Below are 17,676 nucleotides of genomic sequence, written 5' to 3'. Positions count from 1 at the left end.
AAAAATCTTAGCCAAAAACAAGGTAATTTCTGTAATTAGCGCTAAGTCAATGCTCTCAAAAAATGTGGAACGTTGACTTGTCGATAACACATGGCACTGGTAACAACGCACGAGGAATTAATTATTGCAGTTTTCGACGAGACTGATGATTCCAGACCTGAGGCTGATCGTTGTAAAAACAAGCTCCAATGTTTGATTTTCATTTCCTTAGCGCGGAAAAGTGTCTTAAAACGGCAAACAGCGTGAGATGCATGTTGCGAATATGATGAAAAAAATATGACAAAGAGAATGCTTTCCAAACTCTTAAAAGAAAATTGCGGTAGGACAGAATTCATTTTAAATACCTGCTTGCCTGGAACTCAGAGTTTAGATCATCAAAAATACCACATCATGTCGTGGACACCGGAACAGGTTATGTGAGTTAAATGTTCGTCATTTTTAATGCAAAGTTTATGGCCAGTGAAGAAAATACATCAATGTTTGGCGTGAAATGATAGAAGTGCCTCCAAAGCAACATGACAAAAAGATTCGTTCCACAGAAATAAAGGTCACAGCCGTTCACAAAAATTTCCCTAATCACTCGCAACGAAACGGGCATATTCAGTGTAATGTGCTCTGATCGACGGATCCGGACAGCCCAAGGGAGTTCTGGAACACGTATCGTCCTTTCCTTCATATCAAAACAAAACAGGCTGATGACATTATTCTTGAAGAAAACAATCAGGTCATAACTGACAAGTGTGAAATTGCCGAGCTTTTGAATCAACATTTTATTGAGATCACGGAGAGTGTGAGGGCGGTGAGCGAAGAGGAGTACGGTAAGAATTTTGTAAACCATCCAAGTATTATAGCAATACTACAACGTAATAGCAACGCAAGTTCGTAGTTCCAGCACACTAATCAAATACAGATCAAAAGCCTGCTATTGGAAATCAATTGTCGCAAATCGTGTGGCCATGACATGATGACACCTAGGCTTGTGAGGGATTCGGCGGCTGTGTTATCTAAACCTATTGCAAGCATTTTGAACTCGTCCATTGACCACGGTGTGTATCCGAGCGAGTGGAAAAAAAGGTCAGGTAACACCCTTGTTGAAAAAAGGCGATGAATTCAACAAGACCAACTATAGGCCCGTTATAGTCCTAACAGTTCTCAACAATATATACGAAGGGCTGTTGATGGTACAAATGAAAGACTTTTATCAAGCCATCTTATCTGATTTCATCAGTTCTTATAGAAAGTTCTATAGTTGTGAGACAGCCCTGTTACGTCTGACAGAGGATTGGAGGAGCATGCGCGATAGGTGGGAATTTGGTTGGTGTGGTGTCCATGGATCTTTCTAAAGCGTTTGATCTTAAACAGCACGACCTATTGTTGGCAAAACTCAAGGCTTACGGTGTTGGTGAGAAAGGCTGCGCGCTTCTAAAGGATTATCTAACTGGAAGACAGTAGAGAGTAAGAATTGGAGATACGTACTCCAGGTGGCAGAGCATAGGCCGAGGTGTGTTGAAGTCCTAAATGTAATAACTTTTCTAAATGTAATAAAGTCCTAAACGTAATAACATTTGGTCCTAAATGTAATAAGCCTCTAATGCAATCGTCCGACCGGGCTAATGCGTTGGTGTTATAGCGGACATCCACATTGAGGTGTTAAAGTGACAGCTGTTGCACCGCAAAATCCTCTGGCCAGTATTCATGTCACATTGCAGGCTCGCTGATATCAACCAGTATCTTTTTACTTACTAGTAGCAAGTCGAGTAGTATTGGCTGGAGACCGTTATATATACTGACAGCTTCTAATGACAGCTGGCAAAACAATGAGTAAGCTGACCGATACCTCCACATATCACTGGCTCAGACTCTTAAGTACATTAGGTTTTGGAAAAATGTGATAACGTTATACTTGTGTGATCAGTGATGGAGGTACAAGTCATAAACCAAATTAAGAACTTGGACAAGGAAGTCTGCAAATTTGTAGGTCGGACAATTTTCGGGCTTGGATATGAATTTTTTGTCTTTACTTTTTAGACCAGACCTTGTTAGCATGCACATTTTGTTTCCTAATTCGGATCCTGACCGGCTCTCCAGAAAGTTATTGTCAAATTGTCGAATATTCTCGTGGTTATGTGAAATTATATACTCAGTGACGTACATTTAACAGGTGTAAATGAAAAGAAGCCGCTGACCAGCACATTCAAAAGGGTTATCTATGTCAAAGGTCGTTAATGATGTACCGATCCCCAAAAACTCACGCACAAATTTGTGCTTTTGCTTTCTCAGATGTGAGTAAAACTAATCGTGTGAGCCGTTTTTTAATGGTCTACTAACTGATTTAATTTAAGAAAAAAAAGGAAACAGCCGCGCACAAATTCCCCGCGCAAAACTTTCAACGGAAACATCAAGAATCAACCGAGTGTTGCCAAATAAATACAAGAAAATTTATATAAGTCTCCAAAAGGAATTAAACGAAGGGAAAAGAAAAACTAGAGACTTTAATTTTCAAACAAAAAACTTATTCAAATACTTTATCCTACTGTTTAAGCTCAACTATCAATCAGCCTCTGCGCTTCTAAAGCACAGTGACTTACTTGTGTGGTTGATCGTAACTTTTGGACAATGTCTGCGACGAAGTCGCAGAAAGCAGTAGAAGGGCTAGACAGTCAAAACAAAGAAAAAGTTTAAACGACCCTCTTGGGTTATTGTGCTACAAAACACAGCTGGCTCTCTTTCTCGATTTTCAAAATAAAAAAGCCATACTTGATTCTTATCAGAGCGAAATCTTTTTGCTTTAAGGGTAAAATCTAGCTTAACTCGAAGTCATTTACCGTCGTTTCTTTCAATTTTGGCCAATTTTCTCATGTGGAAATTATCATACACAATAAATAGAATACATAATTTCAACTGATACTGTTTATCTGAAGAAGAATACCTTCCCTACCCTCGAAAAAATCCGTTCAAAACATCAGGAACACTAATTTAGCGGACGGTGCTTATTTACCCTGATGGTGACCCAGTGTCGAAAACGTTTGCTTTTTACTTTTCAAATAAATTTTTGCTTTGTAAACGGCTCATTTTTAAACCCGTGCTAAGATTGAAAGGTTTTAAAATAAATTTTTTCTTTGAATTTCTGTCTGTTTGTTCTCAAGGTCATATTTCAGAGTATCCGGCGCGAATTGTGTAGTACCGCTAGGATGAATTGTCTTCATTCAAAAGGGAAATTTCCCTTCTTAAGGCACATCACGCTACATTTACTTTTTCTCAAAAACAATAGAAGGACTCGGTCGGAGCGCAACCGCAGTAGCCTTCCTAACACTGAGAACAAGTTTCAGGATTAATTCCGTGATGTACTGGCGCATTTCCTATGTATAAATCATTACGCTAATCAGTCTCATTGTGCGCCGCCAAGAAACTTGAATTTCAAGGTAGATATACAACAAGACTAACCACCATTTAGATGCATCTTTCTTGACAGAACAAGAAAGATCGCTACATGTTGTCGCTTTCGGATCGATGTCCCTTGTCAGTCCCTTTTTAAACAATGTCACAACAGAAAAGAGGAAGGAAATACCTTCACCAAATACCGAGACGATTGCTCATCACGGAAAACAAGGACATTTTGCAACTTTTCGTACAGCCTAAGAAATATCTCTCAAAGTCTAACTTAAAGTAAAGGCAAAGGATTGCATTTAAGACCATTTAATTAATGAGTTTTAAGACTAAGGAAAGTAAATCAACAGCGGGACTTTTCAAAAGCCCTCAGCTGCCAATATTTCTGCGTCACCACTTTCGATTTCTTCCAACATAACGTCCACCGCAGCTCGTGGTATACTTTAGAAAACGCTAACGAGATATTAAAATAAAGTGTCCGATGTATCGAGAAGAAAATGGAAAGAATACGCCTTTATCTGCTGTCGATTAACGGGTTGTATCCCTGAACATAGGCAATGTTGAAATTTATGTAAATTCTGTTTGGAAACAGTTTCCGCTTCAGTTCTTTCACACGTCCTAGATTGTTCCTAGTCTGAATGGGTAAACAGCACTAGTGGTAATATTAAATTAACTACATCGTTCGTTTACAACTGCTACAATGCTTCCGCAAATTCGGATTTGTCTTCTCATAAATTTCTTTAGGATCCCAAGGTTAAGAGTTTTCAGTTTTCATGTCTTTTAAATCTGAGTAAATGTACATTAGTAAATGGTCAGACATGACAAATAATTTCGTCTCGTCCGTCTCGTCTCCATGTCTAAATGTAAATGTGGGGGTTTTCAGGGAAACGTGATTGCCTGTTTTTAATTGCCTTGATTCGTGATTATAAAATGTTTAAGGCGTGAACTGTGAATGATATGCCAGTCGCGATGCGTGAAACAAAGATGCTATTTTCCGTTATCCGTTATTACTAAAAAGAAAACTCATTTTTTCCTTAAAAAATTACTTGCCGAAAACATAAAATCTTTTCACCAACACTGTTCGGTTAAGATGGCCGGATTGGTCAGCGTTCTATTGTTTTAGGATCTGTCAATTTGATGCCACAAGCATGCACATCAGTACGTATGAAGGTTTGTAGCCTATGCTTCTCGGCGTACATCTCAAGCAAAAAAAAAAAGAGACTCTGCTTAAAATCAGCGTGAGAGCCCACAATACGCAATGAATTTTGGTCAGAGGACTCTCTGGTGCAACAGTTGTCACTTTAACATCTCAATGTGGATGCACAAGCACAGTTAAACTAATGCATTGGAGGCTTATTAAATTTAGGACCAAATGTTATTACATTTAGGACTTTATTACATTTAGGACCAAATGTTATTACATTTAGGACTTTATTACATTTAGGACCAAGTGTTATTACATTTAGGACTTTCTAACATTTAGGAAAGTTATTACATTTAGGACTTCATTACATTTAGGACCAAGTGTTATTACATTTAGGACTTTATTACATTGAGGAAAGTTATTACATTTAGGACTTCAACAAGGTGTTCCTCAGGGAAGTGTCTAAGGACCAATGCTCTTTAATGTCCTCATTAACGATCTGTTTTATCATGTTACGCAAGCCAAGCTGAATGTATATGCTGAGGACCACCAAGTGTACTACTCAAACACTGATCCAGTTATATTGGAAAAATGTATTTGTAGTCAATGGTACAAAAATAACGCTATGAAAGGTAACGTAACTAAACACCAAGCGCTTATTTTGGGAAAAACTGATCACAATTTCTTTTTCCCCGCGTACAGAGTTTTCTAATCATATTGTACAAGAGTTCATTTTTTACTAACTATCCAGGATATTTAAATGATATTTTTACGTTTAGATCTACGTCCTATAACTTACGTGGTAATTACATCTTGTCCCTTCCGAAACCTAAAACTACAACATATGGCCTTCACTCTTTCTCTTACTTAGCCGCTAACTTATGGAACTCTCTCCCGGACACTTTTAGAACTTCCAATTTTCCAGACTTTCGGCGCCAAGTACTCCAGTATGACTCCTTTGTGTAACTATACTAAATTTAGCAGTGTAATAATATCTAATATTGTTAATATGTAAGTGGTAATCATCATTAATTATTCATTTATTCTAGTTAAGATTATTCCTTTTACTTCATTTTAATCACTCAAAGATATTGGCTTACAGCTACTCTTAAATTCGAGGTAAATAAAGTTTATGCATGTATGTATGTATGTCTGAGATTTGAATACATTACACCGGCTCTCATAGACCTACACTTGCTTCCTGTATCGTTCAAAGTTCAAATTCAAATTTTCTTTTTTCTGATTTTAAGTCGTTAAACAATCTAATATTTGTTATCTCTAAAACCTGCTTCCAACTATGCTCATCGGTCTACAAAATCTCTTCTGTTCTTTCCAAGGTCACCTGCTCTACACTTGTGGATCGTGCTTTTGCTCATGCTACTCCTACCTTATGGCACTCGTTGCCGTTAACAATCAGATCCTGTAGCAGCCTAGCTACTACTAAGAAAGAACTCAAAACACTCCTTTTTAAAAAAGCGTTCAGTACTAGTTTATAATACATCCCCCCCTCTCCTCCTCGCTTCTGAAATAAAAATAAAACCTGTTTCTATTGCCACTTTATCTATAACTTTTTAAGCTTCAACTACTTCTGAATCAGTACAGGCTAATAGTTTGTTAATAAGTTACCACTCCTATGAAGTACCCTTATTCCAAAAAGCTCCCCCTTTTACGGCCGATGACTTTGAAGAAGCGCCCGGGCGCTTATTCGAAGAAATACGCTGAAACGGAATTGGTTGATTAGGTTTGACGGAAAATGTTTTTAATTGAAAATCAAGTGGGACTCGCCATGCAACTTGTGAAGATAAGATTCTCTGATAGAAGTATTACATTTACAAATAATTCAAGACCTCTCTGAATTTTTGAAAAGTAGTTTGACGCATTTATATCCGCTCAAGAATCTTAGTAATTATGCTGTAATCACGCTCGATCCTCAGCCTACGGCATTATACCCAAAATTATGCTGGTATAATTTATCTGAGCCTATCAGTGACCGTCAAATAGCTTCAATTGAGGCATGGCTTAGACGATACCACAAATGTTGGGTCGTTTGGGGTGACCCTCCCGTTTCTCCCCCATCCTAGCATCAGCACTGCACTGATGAGGCCCAGAAGGCCGAAACAGTACTGTCTGCAGTTAGTTATATATATATATTTAGTATAATTACTCAGGTGATTATAGAAATTCTTGCGCCGTTATTGACCGAGAATGGCGTCATATTTAGTTCTTATTAAGCGAGCGGGAAGTCTGTATGGGAGAATCTTGACCGAGGTCGCGATTCTCCCATACATGCCGACCTAGCTCCGTTAATAGGATGTTTACTATATGGCTATGTCTTATACCAATTTTTTATATTCTTTGTACCTTTTTTTTCTAGACCGGTCTAGATTCCGGTCTAGATGGGAAAATCTGGACAGCTTTCAATATTGATTTCAGCCAATCAAATTCGTGAATTCGGTAGTTCCCAATCCTTGTGAGACACAGCCATATAATAATCCGCTATAATCACCTCCGGCGAGGTGATTGTAGTTTCAAAATGGCCGCCTCGCGCTTTGTCGATATGTCTGAAGAGGAAATTAATTTAATGAAAGAAAATGCCAGTCTAAGGAATACCAAACACGCCACAAAGGTGTGAAAGTTGCGCTAAACGTAACAAAGAAACCATTTAAATTCCCGTGAAAATTGTCGACATGCATGAATAAATCAAAACTACATTAAATTTTCACAATACGGACAAAATATTAGGCTTGCAAAGTGCTGGTATCACAGGCCGGAAAAGTGAGATAACAGCCAGCAGACAGCTGACCACGGCGTGTAAGTGGATGATTATCAAACGTTACGTAATCAAAAACGTCAATATCAATGTAGCCATAAATAACTTTCTGAAAGAAAACGAGGTCCTTGATTTCTATCACGGAAGCAAGAGGTAGCATATCCAAGGCGAGCAGTCTCTCCCCGTACGACATCTTCCTTGGCTTCAAACTTAAAATCCATCTGGTGGCATGTCTCTGAACTTGCTCAACCTTAACATTTAGTGACGTCTGAGCAGGAGAGAAGGCCTCAGTGGCATAACAAAGGTGGGGCTTCACAATCGCTAAGTAAAAGGATCTTCTTACTGCCACTTTAGTTAACAAGGGACATGATCTGTTCAGCAGACCTAAAAATTTTTTTAATTTTCTTTAGCTGTAATTAGGTGTACATGTATCCCAGGTAAGTTTGTCCGAGATAACTACACCCATATCCTTCTCCTCGCGCGCGCGCACTAACTTTTCAGGGCCTAAAAAGTAGTCTTGAAGTAAAGGCTTTTTCTTGCGCATTATAGTTAGAGCTTTGCATTTAGAAGCATTGAATCGTATGTTATTGTCGTGACTTCAGGAGTGGAGATTTGTCAGAGCTTTATGTAGTCGTTCATAATCTGCTTTAGATGAGATAGAACTGAAGAATTTGGTGTCGTCCGCGTGGAGAGCAGATTTAGTACCTTCCGGACAAATAAAACTGGGCCAAGTAGACTGCCCTGTGGAACTACCAATGTTGCTGGGGCCCAATGCGGAGCAACATCGTCCAAAATGACCCTTCGAGATCTTCCACTTATGTAATCTGAAAACTAGGCAAGCGTGATGCCTTCCACACTCTATTGTTTGAGCTTTTGAAGCAAAACTGAGTGATCGACGGAATCGAAAACTTTGGCAAATTCCATGTTAATAACATCTGTTTGAATGTTTTTTGTCAACGTTATGACCAATGGTGTTAAGAACAGATAACAGCTGTGTGACACTGGATCGATTTCGCAAAAAGCCGTGCTGGAGTGAACTCATGAATTGTTTAGTGTGATCGTAGAGTTTCACACACAGACACAGCGTTCAAGGAATTTGCTTAGAGTACATAGCAAGGAGATAGGCATATGATTTTCAGCCCGTTCCATAGACTCTTTTTTATGTACCGGTTTGACGTTAGTTTTTTTCCATTCCGAAAGTATGCGAGCAGTTCGGAAGAGAGATTAAAAAGTGAAAAAAGAGTAGGTACGATTTGATTGCTGCATTCTTTTAAAAGGCGTGAAGAAATTTTTTCAGGGCCGCGCGCTTTAGAGGTGTCCAAAGTGGCTAAACAATTCGCAACCTCGTTAATAGATAGTGACAGATCAATAGATAGTGACAGATCAGGCATTTGCATAACTGATCTATACTGGTGTGAAAGAGCAGAAATATCGTGGTTTCCAACGGGAATCGGAAGAGTAAAGCCAGATGAAAAATAAGAATTAAAAGAATCCGCTTTTTTAGCTGGGGTTGTAGCCTCTATATCGTCGTAGGTTATCACCGAATTTGATTGTCCTCGGTGGTGCAGGACGGCTTAATGATAACTCTAAAATACTTTTGGATTCTCTGAGAATGCTTCTTCAATTATCTCCAAATATAGGCAATGTTTTCTTCGAACCAGGTACTTAACTGTTGACTCAAGGAGCGCAGTTTCAGTTTGTTATCGTCTAACTTATTTAGGCGATATTTATTCAGAGCCCCATGTTTCTTACGAATGTGATGGCGAAGTTCAGTCTATCCAGGGAGGCGGGTTAGTATCTTTTACTCACCTAGTGGGTTTCCACTGGTCTACAGGTGACAAAAACAAATCCTTCCCTAAAGCCTAGCTCTCCTCAATGTCTTCAGAGAGTGCAGTTTCCAAAGGGGAGTGAGTAAGCTTTATTCATGTTACGTGTCACATGTTTACATTTCGGAATATTTAGCGTTGTAAATCGACCATATTTCGTTTCCCATACCATACCTGATAACGGGTTTAAGTTGTTGCTGGATTCTGTGCGGTAATTTTCAGTTTTCCCATTTATTCGACAATGAAGAAGCTGATACGAAATCCGCAAAGATTTGTGGGAAAACCTGACGATGAGTTTTTAGTTTTCTCCGATAGACATTGGCCGCGTCTTGTATCGCTTAAAACTGATCGAGGTTTTTCCTTCCTTATTGTTCCCTCAATACCATTCATATAAAGCCAAGCGAAACGGCTCTAAACCAGCCATGAAGACTCAAACATTGCAAAGGAACAGTCACTTAAGCGAGTTAAGTTTGTTTTTATTCAAAGCTAGTTCAGATTTTTAGGTTGATAGTGCGACTGTTCATTCCTATACAAATCCTTATATTTCGCCCAGTACGCAACCTAAACATATTTGCATATTTAAAGAAGGCTCATTAGTCGTGCTTGTACCATCTGAGGCTTACCAGTCTAAAGACTCCTCGAGTCCTAGAACTGGTCTTGGTAAGCTTCTGAAATAGGGCTACAAAAGACTTTAAAGCTGTTAGACGATTAAAATTGAGTTGCCTTAAGGACGGTTAGCAGTGAAAATTAACCATTTATGCCGGTTCACAGTTCAACTCTAGGCCGTTTAATAGCTGACGGTTGAACCCACTGAGACCATCTTGCGACTGTGCATTTCAAAGTTTACTAACCAACTGGTCTTATTGTCAGGTATGATCTTAATATTACAAGTGTTGTGGTTGGCAAAACCGACTTCAAGCATCATTTTCCCAACACTAACGCATAGCTGATCAAGGCAATTGAGGCAATGTCATTAGCGTTAAGTAATGGCACACTGCACTTTGCAGAGGGGGAGGGGGAAGGGTTGCAGACAGAACCCCTCACTTATCGCTATCAAAAGTTGTGAGAAAGGAATAAGATTTAGGCCATCAACGGCATAGTCGGTAATGAAATTAAAGGATAAAAATATTTTTATCCAAAATTAACTCCGACGTCTTATTTGTGTGGGTAAGATAATGTTCGTGGACTGTGATAAGCTCTTAAACTTTTACTTTTTTTTACCCAAAGTATTCTCACTTTAGGACGTCTTTAAATAGCAGAGTTGAAGTGGGAAAACTCTTACTAGAATATGAGCCTTTTTGCTTCAGTAATTGTACCCAAAAAACTCTCTGATAACCTCCCACTTTTTTAGCTTTCATTCTCTAGGTTTCTTCCGTTTCATCAGATTGCTTCTTAAGTGGCCATATGCTTTTGCTATTTTTCTATTAAGTGAGGTAAGACACAGTCCGTATCAGAATAATGACGTTCAGTTTAAAAAGGTGGGGCACCGTAATCGTCCGCCAAATTGTAGGCCCCATTTTGTTAAATTTCGCGCGCTGCTCATGCGTGAAAAATGATGAGTAATAAAGATGTAGAATGATATACAAGGGAATCAGTCTTTGTTTCACGAGCTTTCAACGACTTTTGCTTTTTATACTTGTTTGACAAAACGTAAAAACCTTTAAAATCTCTACACGTCTTGCATCATTGAGAATACTCGCTAAAGTAAGCTGTAACCTTCATGCAATTTTTTTGCGTCATCCATATCCTACTCTACGCACGCTTGAATCACATTAGATTCCTCCACTGGCTGCTGATTTTCACAAACGCCTCTCTCTGGTCTCCTTTTCCCTTTTAGATAGGTCTTTTTTATCTCTTTGCACTCTGGTAAGTGATGATTTGTATTTGTCGGTCTATGTTGTTAGCAATTCTGCATCTTTCATTTTCGCCACTGTGATTGGTTTCCTCACCATTCAATGAAAGATAGCAGAGTTACAAAAAAAGCAATAAGCCCAATTTTTAGAGGTGTTTACGGGGACGATAAGATGACTAGCCTGCTCATAGTTAGTAGAGGGGACTGGTTAGGAGACCCGGCGAACATCATAGGAGGATCTCTTTGTTTTCGTTTTGGCCCTATGACGTCACCACGAGAGTGCACAGTCAACCAGCTGAATAGAGAGCGCATGGGGAAGACATTGACAAGAAGCGATACTTAACGTAGATTTTTGATTACATAGAGATAATTATTGGAGTTTTAACTATATAGTTTTATGATATACCATGCCAGGCCGATACTGTGCGGTCTTTGGCTGTGGATCGTGTAGGCGGACCAAAGGAATTGGAATTTGGAAACTGCCAAAAGCAGTCGACGCGAAACATCGCGAATGGTGCGAATCTTGGCTCGGACAACTCAAGAAAACTCGTGTAATTGACTCCGATTTTATGGAGCAAATCAAGAACGATGGAGTCGACACTTGCGAGAAGCATTTTTCACCCAAAGATTTCGAGATATGTGAGTATTATCGTCTATATTTTATGTCTCTGTGGTCTGTTTACATCAGACTCCAGTGTCAGTACGTCTTGTACGATCTCGTCCCTTTTGACCTTTTGCAATCTCTTCTCTGAATCATCTTTTAATCTTCGATCTTTTACGTGTTAATTTCAGTTTCTACTGACAAAACAACTCGAAAGAAGCCGAGATTCGGCGCATTACCTAAGCTAAACTGGTATGCCGACGAAAAGCATTGAATCTCGCAAGCCAACGCCGAGACCAGAGCGGCGCCATCATCTAGCAGATTCAGTTTGCACTGACGTCAACTCAGATGTATGCTATGAAACATTATCTGAACTGTGCAAACGAATCAAGAACTTAAAATCACTTGACGACTGGAGTTCAAGAGTTATTTCTGACCGCGTTGTTTTAAAGAAAGAGGTGGGCCCGTATCTCATTCCTAAGTTTGAGATCGTAGTCGATGATAGCCTGGGATTCACCGTGAAAGTGTTTGGTGCGTACTTGGTGTATGATCATCCTATATATACACAGAATCGTCGCCCCATGAGAAATGTGACTGTTACTGATCTTGTGAATGGATTAGAAAAATACAAACATTGTGATGGAGTAGTTGCAACAGAACTATCTGCTAAGTTGTACCACCACGTCATTCCCATCGATCAAGAGACGCCTGACATGGGAAACGATCAGCAGTTTCTACATCAAGGATTTCGGAGAACCAAGGACTGTTTGCTCATGTGTGAACAAGAAAATAGTGCCTGCGAATCCTGCTCTGAGTATTGTTTATAGTTTGAAAAGGCAAGAAAGGCCAAGCAAAACAGACAGTTGAAGCCTGCAAACATAACCGCCTCCCGGTTAGCTCAATGGATAGAGCGCTGGACTGTTGTGCGGGAGGTCGAGGGTTCGAGCCCCGGCCGGACTAACACTCAAGGTCTTAAAATAACTGAGAAGAATATGCTTCCTTTCTGTAACATCAAGAAATGGTTAGATATTCTAGTCTTCTCGGATAGGGACGAATAAATGGAGGTCCCGTCTCCTGCAGGGTTAGGGGTAGGAGACGTTAATTTCCCACGCACGAGTATACTGTGTGATGGATGTCCTCCCCTGGGGTGGGTTGGGTGGGTGCTTACAGGGCCGTTCTGAAAACCACTTCTGTGAGAACGCACCCTGTCTAAAGATTATTATCTATCTATTATCTATCTATAAAAGCACCTGTGTCAAAGACTGACCCTGGGAAGTTGAAGTTAACTTTGAAAGCACAAAGACTCCGCTGTGCACAGCTTGAAAGGGAACTAAATGAAATGAAAGCTGAATTACAATGTACCAACATAGAGGTTGGCCACGATTTGAGTAATGACATCACAAAAATCCTTGGGTCAGCTGCTGATAAAGCCAAATGGACTCCCTTTATGAAACTATTTTGGGAGCAGCAGCAGACTCTTTACTAGCACCACAAATGGAGTACGTTATCACCCACTAACTATGGCCTGTTGTAGTACATTACTTTGCAGTTATCCATATGCAATGTTAACTCGGTTACTCCCTGAATGATTGATGGGTGACTTCTCCGTACAATTTTAAACTGTTACCAAATGCTCACAAGTAATTAAAATACGACGGATGAGAATACCAAGTAGAAATACTGATACAACGCCAACAATGATAAATGAATCATAAATGAAAAGTGCGGTAGGCGGTACTTTAACAGTGTACATTATTAGTAGGTTGTGAATGGGTTAACTGGCTATAAGGGAATAAGTTTAGATTAGAAATCTACATGAAATAACGCACAGTATCACAATAATATGCTTTGAAAAGCACTTCAGCGGTGTGTATGCTATTCCGTTCAAAATGCAGATCTATGTATCTTGTCAAGAGAGGTTCTCTTCGGACTCTGTACATGCGTTTGGCTTGCAACAGTTTCCACAATTTATCCTGGGTGATGCATATAGAATCAGTAAACAACTTGAAAAAACTTTGACCGCTCTCTTTACAACATTATGGGAGGATTACAACATTATGAGAGGTGGGCTGCCTTATACCTCTCCAAGGAATCGTTCAAAATCAGGTTTGGAAACAAGATGTCACCTTTAGAAAGTATTGACTTGCTGTGGTAACTTAAAGAAATGTTGATATGATGAAGGAGTTTTAAAATAATGTCACCTCAAGTCATAGCACTGTGAAACAGCTTTCAGAGAAGGGTAAAAAAGTTCCAGTAGAAAGACCAAGGCCGGCTCGGGATGACAAAAACCAATAGATATAACAATAGAGTGCACGTTAAGCTGACGCGTAAGACTAAATGATACCAATTAACTATTACGGTATATTTAATAGAACAAAAACTTTGTGTGACCACGTGAACTAGACCAATTTAACCAATTTACATCAGGATTAACGCGCCCAAAACCTATTTGATTCCCTCCGCAACATAAAAACAAGCTAATAAACAAACTGAAAAAGGTTGAAAAAACCAAACGCAGTACCCTTAATGCAACCGCATGCCGAGGAAGAGAGAGGATACCTCACAGGGCTTTCACGCAGTGTTCTCTCTTTCTTTTTTTTTTTTATTGCTCTCGTTTTCTTTTTGTTTTTGTCCTTCTTTAAATCTACTCTTTAATTTTCTTTAAAGGGCAACCTTAAGTGAGCAATCTTGACAATATTTTTATGTCGTGACTGAGCTTTCAGAGAAACTGCTCATAAGGGCTAAAAATCATCTGAAATCTTACGATAAGATAGCAAAAAGTCTCGGTTCACTTTTACTTATTCAGTTAAAAAGGAATCATCACACGAGAAAGCTTGAAATGTACTGTTAGATACAGCTTGCAACTTAACCCGCCCCTCCCTCCCCCCTCCTCCCTCGCTTTCATAAATATAAAAAAAACCTGTTTCCATCGCCACCTTATCTACTGTATAACTTTAAGCTTCAACTACAGCTGAGTCAGCACATGCTAGTAGTTTCATAATAAGTCGCCACTCTTATAAAACACTCTCATTCCAATAAGCTCCCTTTTTTCAGCCGAGATTTTGAAGAAAAGCCAGGGCGCTCATTCGAGGAAATACGGTAAATAGATTTGGTTGATTAGGTTTGACGGAAGATTTTTTTTATTGAGATTAAGTGGGACCCGCCATGCAACTTGTTAGGGCAAGATTATCTGACAGAAGTTCTACATTTACAAACAGCTCAAGACTTCTCTGAATTTTTGCAACGCAGTTTGACGCATTTCAGTACGTATACGCTCAAAAATTTTGGTGATTATGTCGGAATTGTACTCGACCCTCGGACTACAGCATTATACCCAAAATTATGCCGGTATAATTTACCTGAGCCCATCAATGACCGTCAAATAGCTCCAATTAAGGTCTTTCAGAGCTCACTATTCTTACTGCTCGTCAGTTCAGGGTCACATACTTAATTCATGAGAAAAACACCACCTTTTCGCTCCTCATAATTCTAATGTTTTCTTTTCCTAGCATATGAGAGAATCGCTCAGGCTGGGTGTATATCATCCCCTCAGCGAGTAGTGGGTCAGTGGCATATGTCTCTGGGATATTAAAAGAAACGTCGTGCTCTCTAATTTTTTCAAATGAACTCAGCCCTTAGCTAGTCTCCGAAACCGAAACAGTCATTAATGTACAATTTCCAGGATCAGCATAAATTTTGTTTGTTTATTTTTGTAGGATTGCTGATTTGAGCGAGCAAAAGGCTCCAGCTGATATTTCGGTAAGGACGAGTGTCAATCAGCCACTATTTAAAAACCAGTTTTCAGCGTATTATGAAGGACAATGGAGTTGCCGGAAGTTTGGATTCTCTAGTCTATATCCTCAAATCGCTTCCATCCGGATTTGTTGCTAGATAAATGGCGATCGCTAAAGGTTTGAGAAACACTTGCAAAAATGTAATTAAATGGCATACTCTGAACTTTGAAGGCCGATCTAAAAAAGCAATGGATGTCACAGTCAGGTTTTATTCGTACTACACCCGAACTAGATTATTTCTGAGGTGGCGATCAAGATGGGAACTGCGAGGAGTTGACTAGACTAATTAAGGAACTAGAGATCATTCTAATACAACTGAATCTGCTCACTTTTTTTTCGCTTTTACATATCGAACTGTCATCATGTATTGAAGTAACTTACGAAATTCATACGGTCGTCGATTTGAGTTTCCATTTACTATAAAAAGCAATTACTTGGGATTCGTTCCAAGTAAATAAACATTGTCAATAAAATCAAGAGAGCCGTCGATGCTCCGGGTTGCAGCGCAAGTGTTTTCATCGAGTTCTTTATCGACTTCAAGTAATGTTTCGCTTAAGTTGTAAATCGTGATAACATGCCGTGCGCTCTGTCATATATTTTCTGAGATCCCTTGGTCGCGGTCGACGTATACTAAACAGACGGTGTGGTTATCATTTCTAGTGATAGTCATATCCAGTGTATGGTTACAATAAGTGATCTCTTGCGGATATTCTACATCAAATAAAACTGGGCTCTAGAAACTTCAAAACTCCGTAAAAATCACCTTTTTGATATGCTTTTACACACCAAACGAGAAATCCGATACTTTGGTGGATTTCTGTCCCCCGATGAAAGTTGAAATAGGTGGCAGCTTTGTTGACATAAAGTGGATTGTTATCAGGAAAATTGAACCCTTTCACTCCCATGAGTGACCAAGACAGAATTTCTCGGCTTACAATATCAATACAATATCAAGCACACAAGTGTTGAGAATACAGAAAAATATCAACAAGGGGATTTGGAGTTGATCCAATATCAAATTCTCCAAGCTTGCATGATAAGAATTGTATGGCAGACAGTAAGGAGAATTAGTAATGAGATCTTGGCTGTGAAAGGGTTCACCATCGGGATTCAACAATCCAGGTTCTAGCCTATTGCATTCGGTTCCTACTGCGAAAGTTTATGGTGCAGACTTTCTCTCCAGAAGGTCAGCTTCTCGTCCTCGTTTGGTGGATAATAGGGTTTGTGAGGAGGGACTGGGGGACATGGTGGCGGGGATGTGTAATTAGACGGGCGATGTTTTATTGCTCGCCGTTGGTTTTTTTTCCTCCACCGACTTTGTATTTTTCATTTGCAAGTAATGGAACTGTGCCTGAGACTGCCTCAGTTCCTCTCATTACACACATGGATGTTACAGCAGTAAATAAAGATTTTGTTCGTTGGTACTTACAGTTTCGAGAGCGCTGTGGTCCTGTCGAAAATTCCCAGGGGTAAGTTCTTTAACTGATTATTGGACAAGTCCCTGTCAACAAGAAATCATTTCATCAGATAGTTAGATTTGCAGTGTTAGATAATACTTATAACTGACTCAAACCGGGTGGAGAGGGCCAAAACAGTTGCTGATTTGACTTTCATCTCGAAATACAAAGGTTAGGATGGGCCTTAACGTTAGCATATATCAGTTAACTTTAATTTCTTATCTCACCTGAGACAAATAACATTGGTCGATTAGGTTTCAAGGAAGGTCTCTTCGATAAATAAGAAGTGGGACTCGTCATACAACTAGCTAAGATAAAACTCTTTGGTAAAAGTATTATATACACAGACAATTCAAGATTTTTCTGGATTGGTGCAACAAAAGGTAATAGTGAGAATTTAGGCCTTTATGATTCTTGTGTCATCGTAAAGGATATGAACCCACCGACTCTCGATTATCTTCCTCACCCACCCCCCCCCCCTCCCCTTCACCCATCATCGACGACTGTTTTAAAAGGCTACCGCAGCCCAGTTAGCCCAATGGATAGTGCGCCGGACTGTTGTGCGGGAGGTCGAGGGTTCGAGCCCCGGCCGGACCAACACTCAAGGTTTTAAAATAATTGAGAAGAATTTGCTACCTTTCTATAGCATCAAGAAATGGTTAGATATTCTAGTCTTCTCGGATAGGGACGAATAAATGGAGGTCCCGTCTCCTGCAGGGTTGGGGGTAGGAGACGTTAATTTCCCACGCACGAGATTACTGTGTGATGGATGTCCTCCCCTGGGGTGGGATGGGTGGGTTTACTGAGCCCGCAGTAATTGGCGAAAGCTGTTGCGGTGTCCCTGC

At 39.7% G+C, this 17,676-nt stretch overlaps 1 protein-coding gene, 1 long non-coding RNA gene and 1 pseudogene across 2 annotated transcripts in view; 1 reads left to right on the top strand and 2 right to left on the bottom strand.

Moving 5' to 3' along the window:
- LOC148742291 (uncharacterized) overlaps positions 1-17,676 on the bottom strand; it is a 356,385-nt gene that overhangs the window by 167,031 nt on the left and 171,678 nt on the right. The gene's annotated exons all lie outside the window — the stretch shown is intronic.
- LOC148742296 (uncharacterized) overlaps positions 1-17,676 on the bottom strand; it is a 59,766-nt gene that overhangs the window by 15,709 nt on the left and 26,381 nt on the right. The window contains exon 2 of the long non-coding RNA XR_015999394.1: positions 16,804-16,875. This is a non-coding gene — a long non-coding RNA (uncharacterized LOC148742296). The remainder of the gene's footprint in view (positions 1-16,803; positions 16,876-17,676) is intronic.
- Positions 11,190-12,407, top strand: LOC111345571 (uncharacterized; annotated as a pseudogene).

Source organism: Stylophora pistillata, chromosome 1, assembly GCF_964205215.1.
Source record: "Stylophora pistillata chromosome 1, jaStyPist1.2, whole genome shotgun sequence".
Classification (NCBI taxonomy): domain Eukaryota; kingdom Metazoa; phylum Cnidaria; class Anthozoa; order Scleractinia; family Pocilloporidae; genus Stylophora; species Stylophora pistillata.
This window is presented reverse-complemented; position numbering and strand designations above follow the sequence as displayed.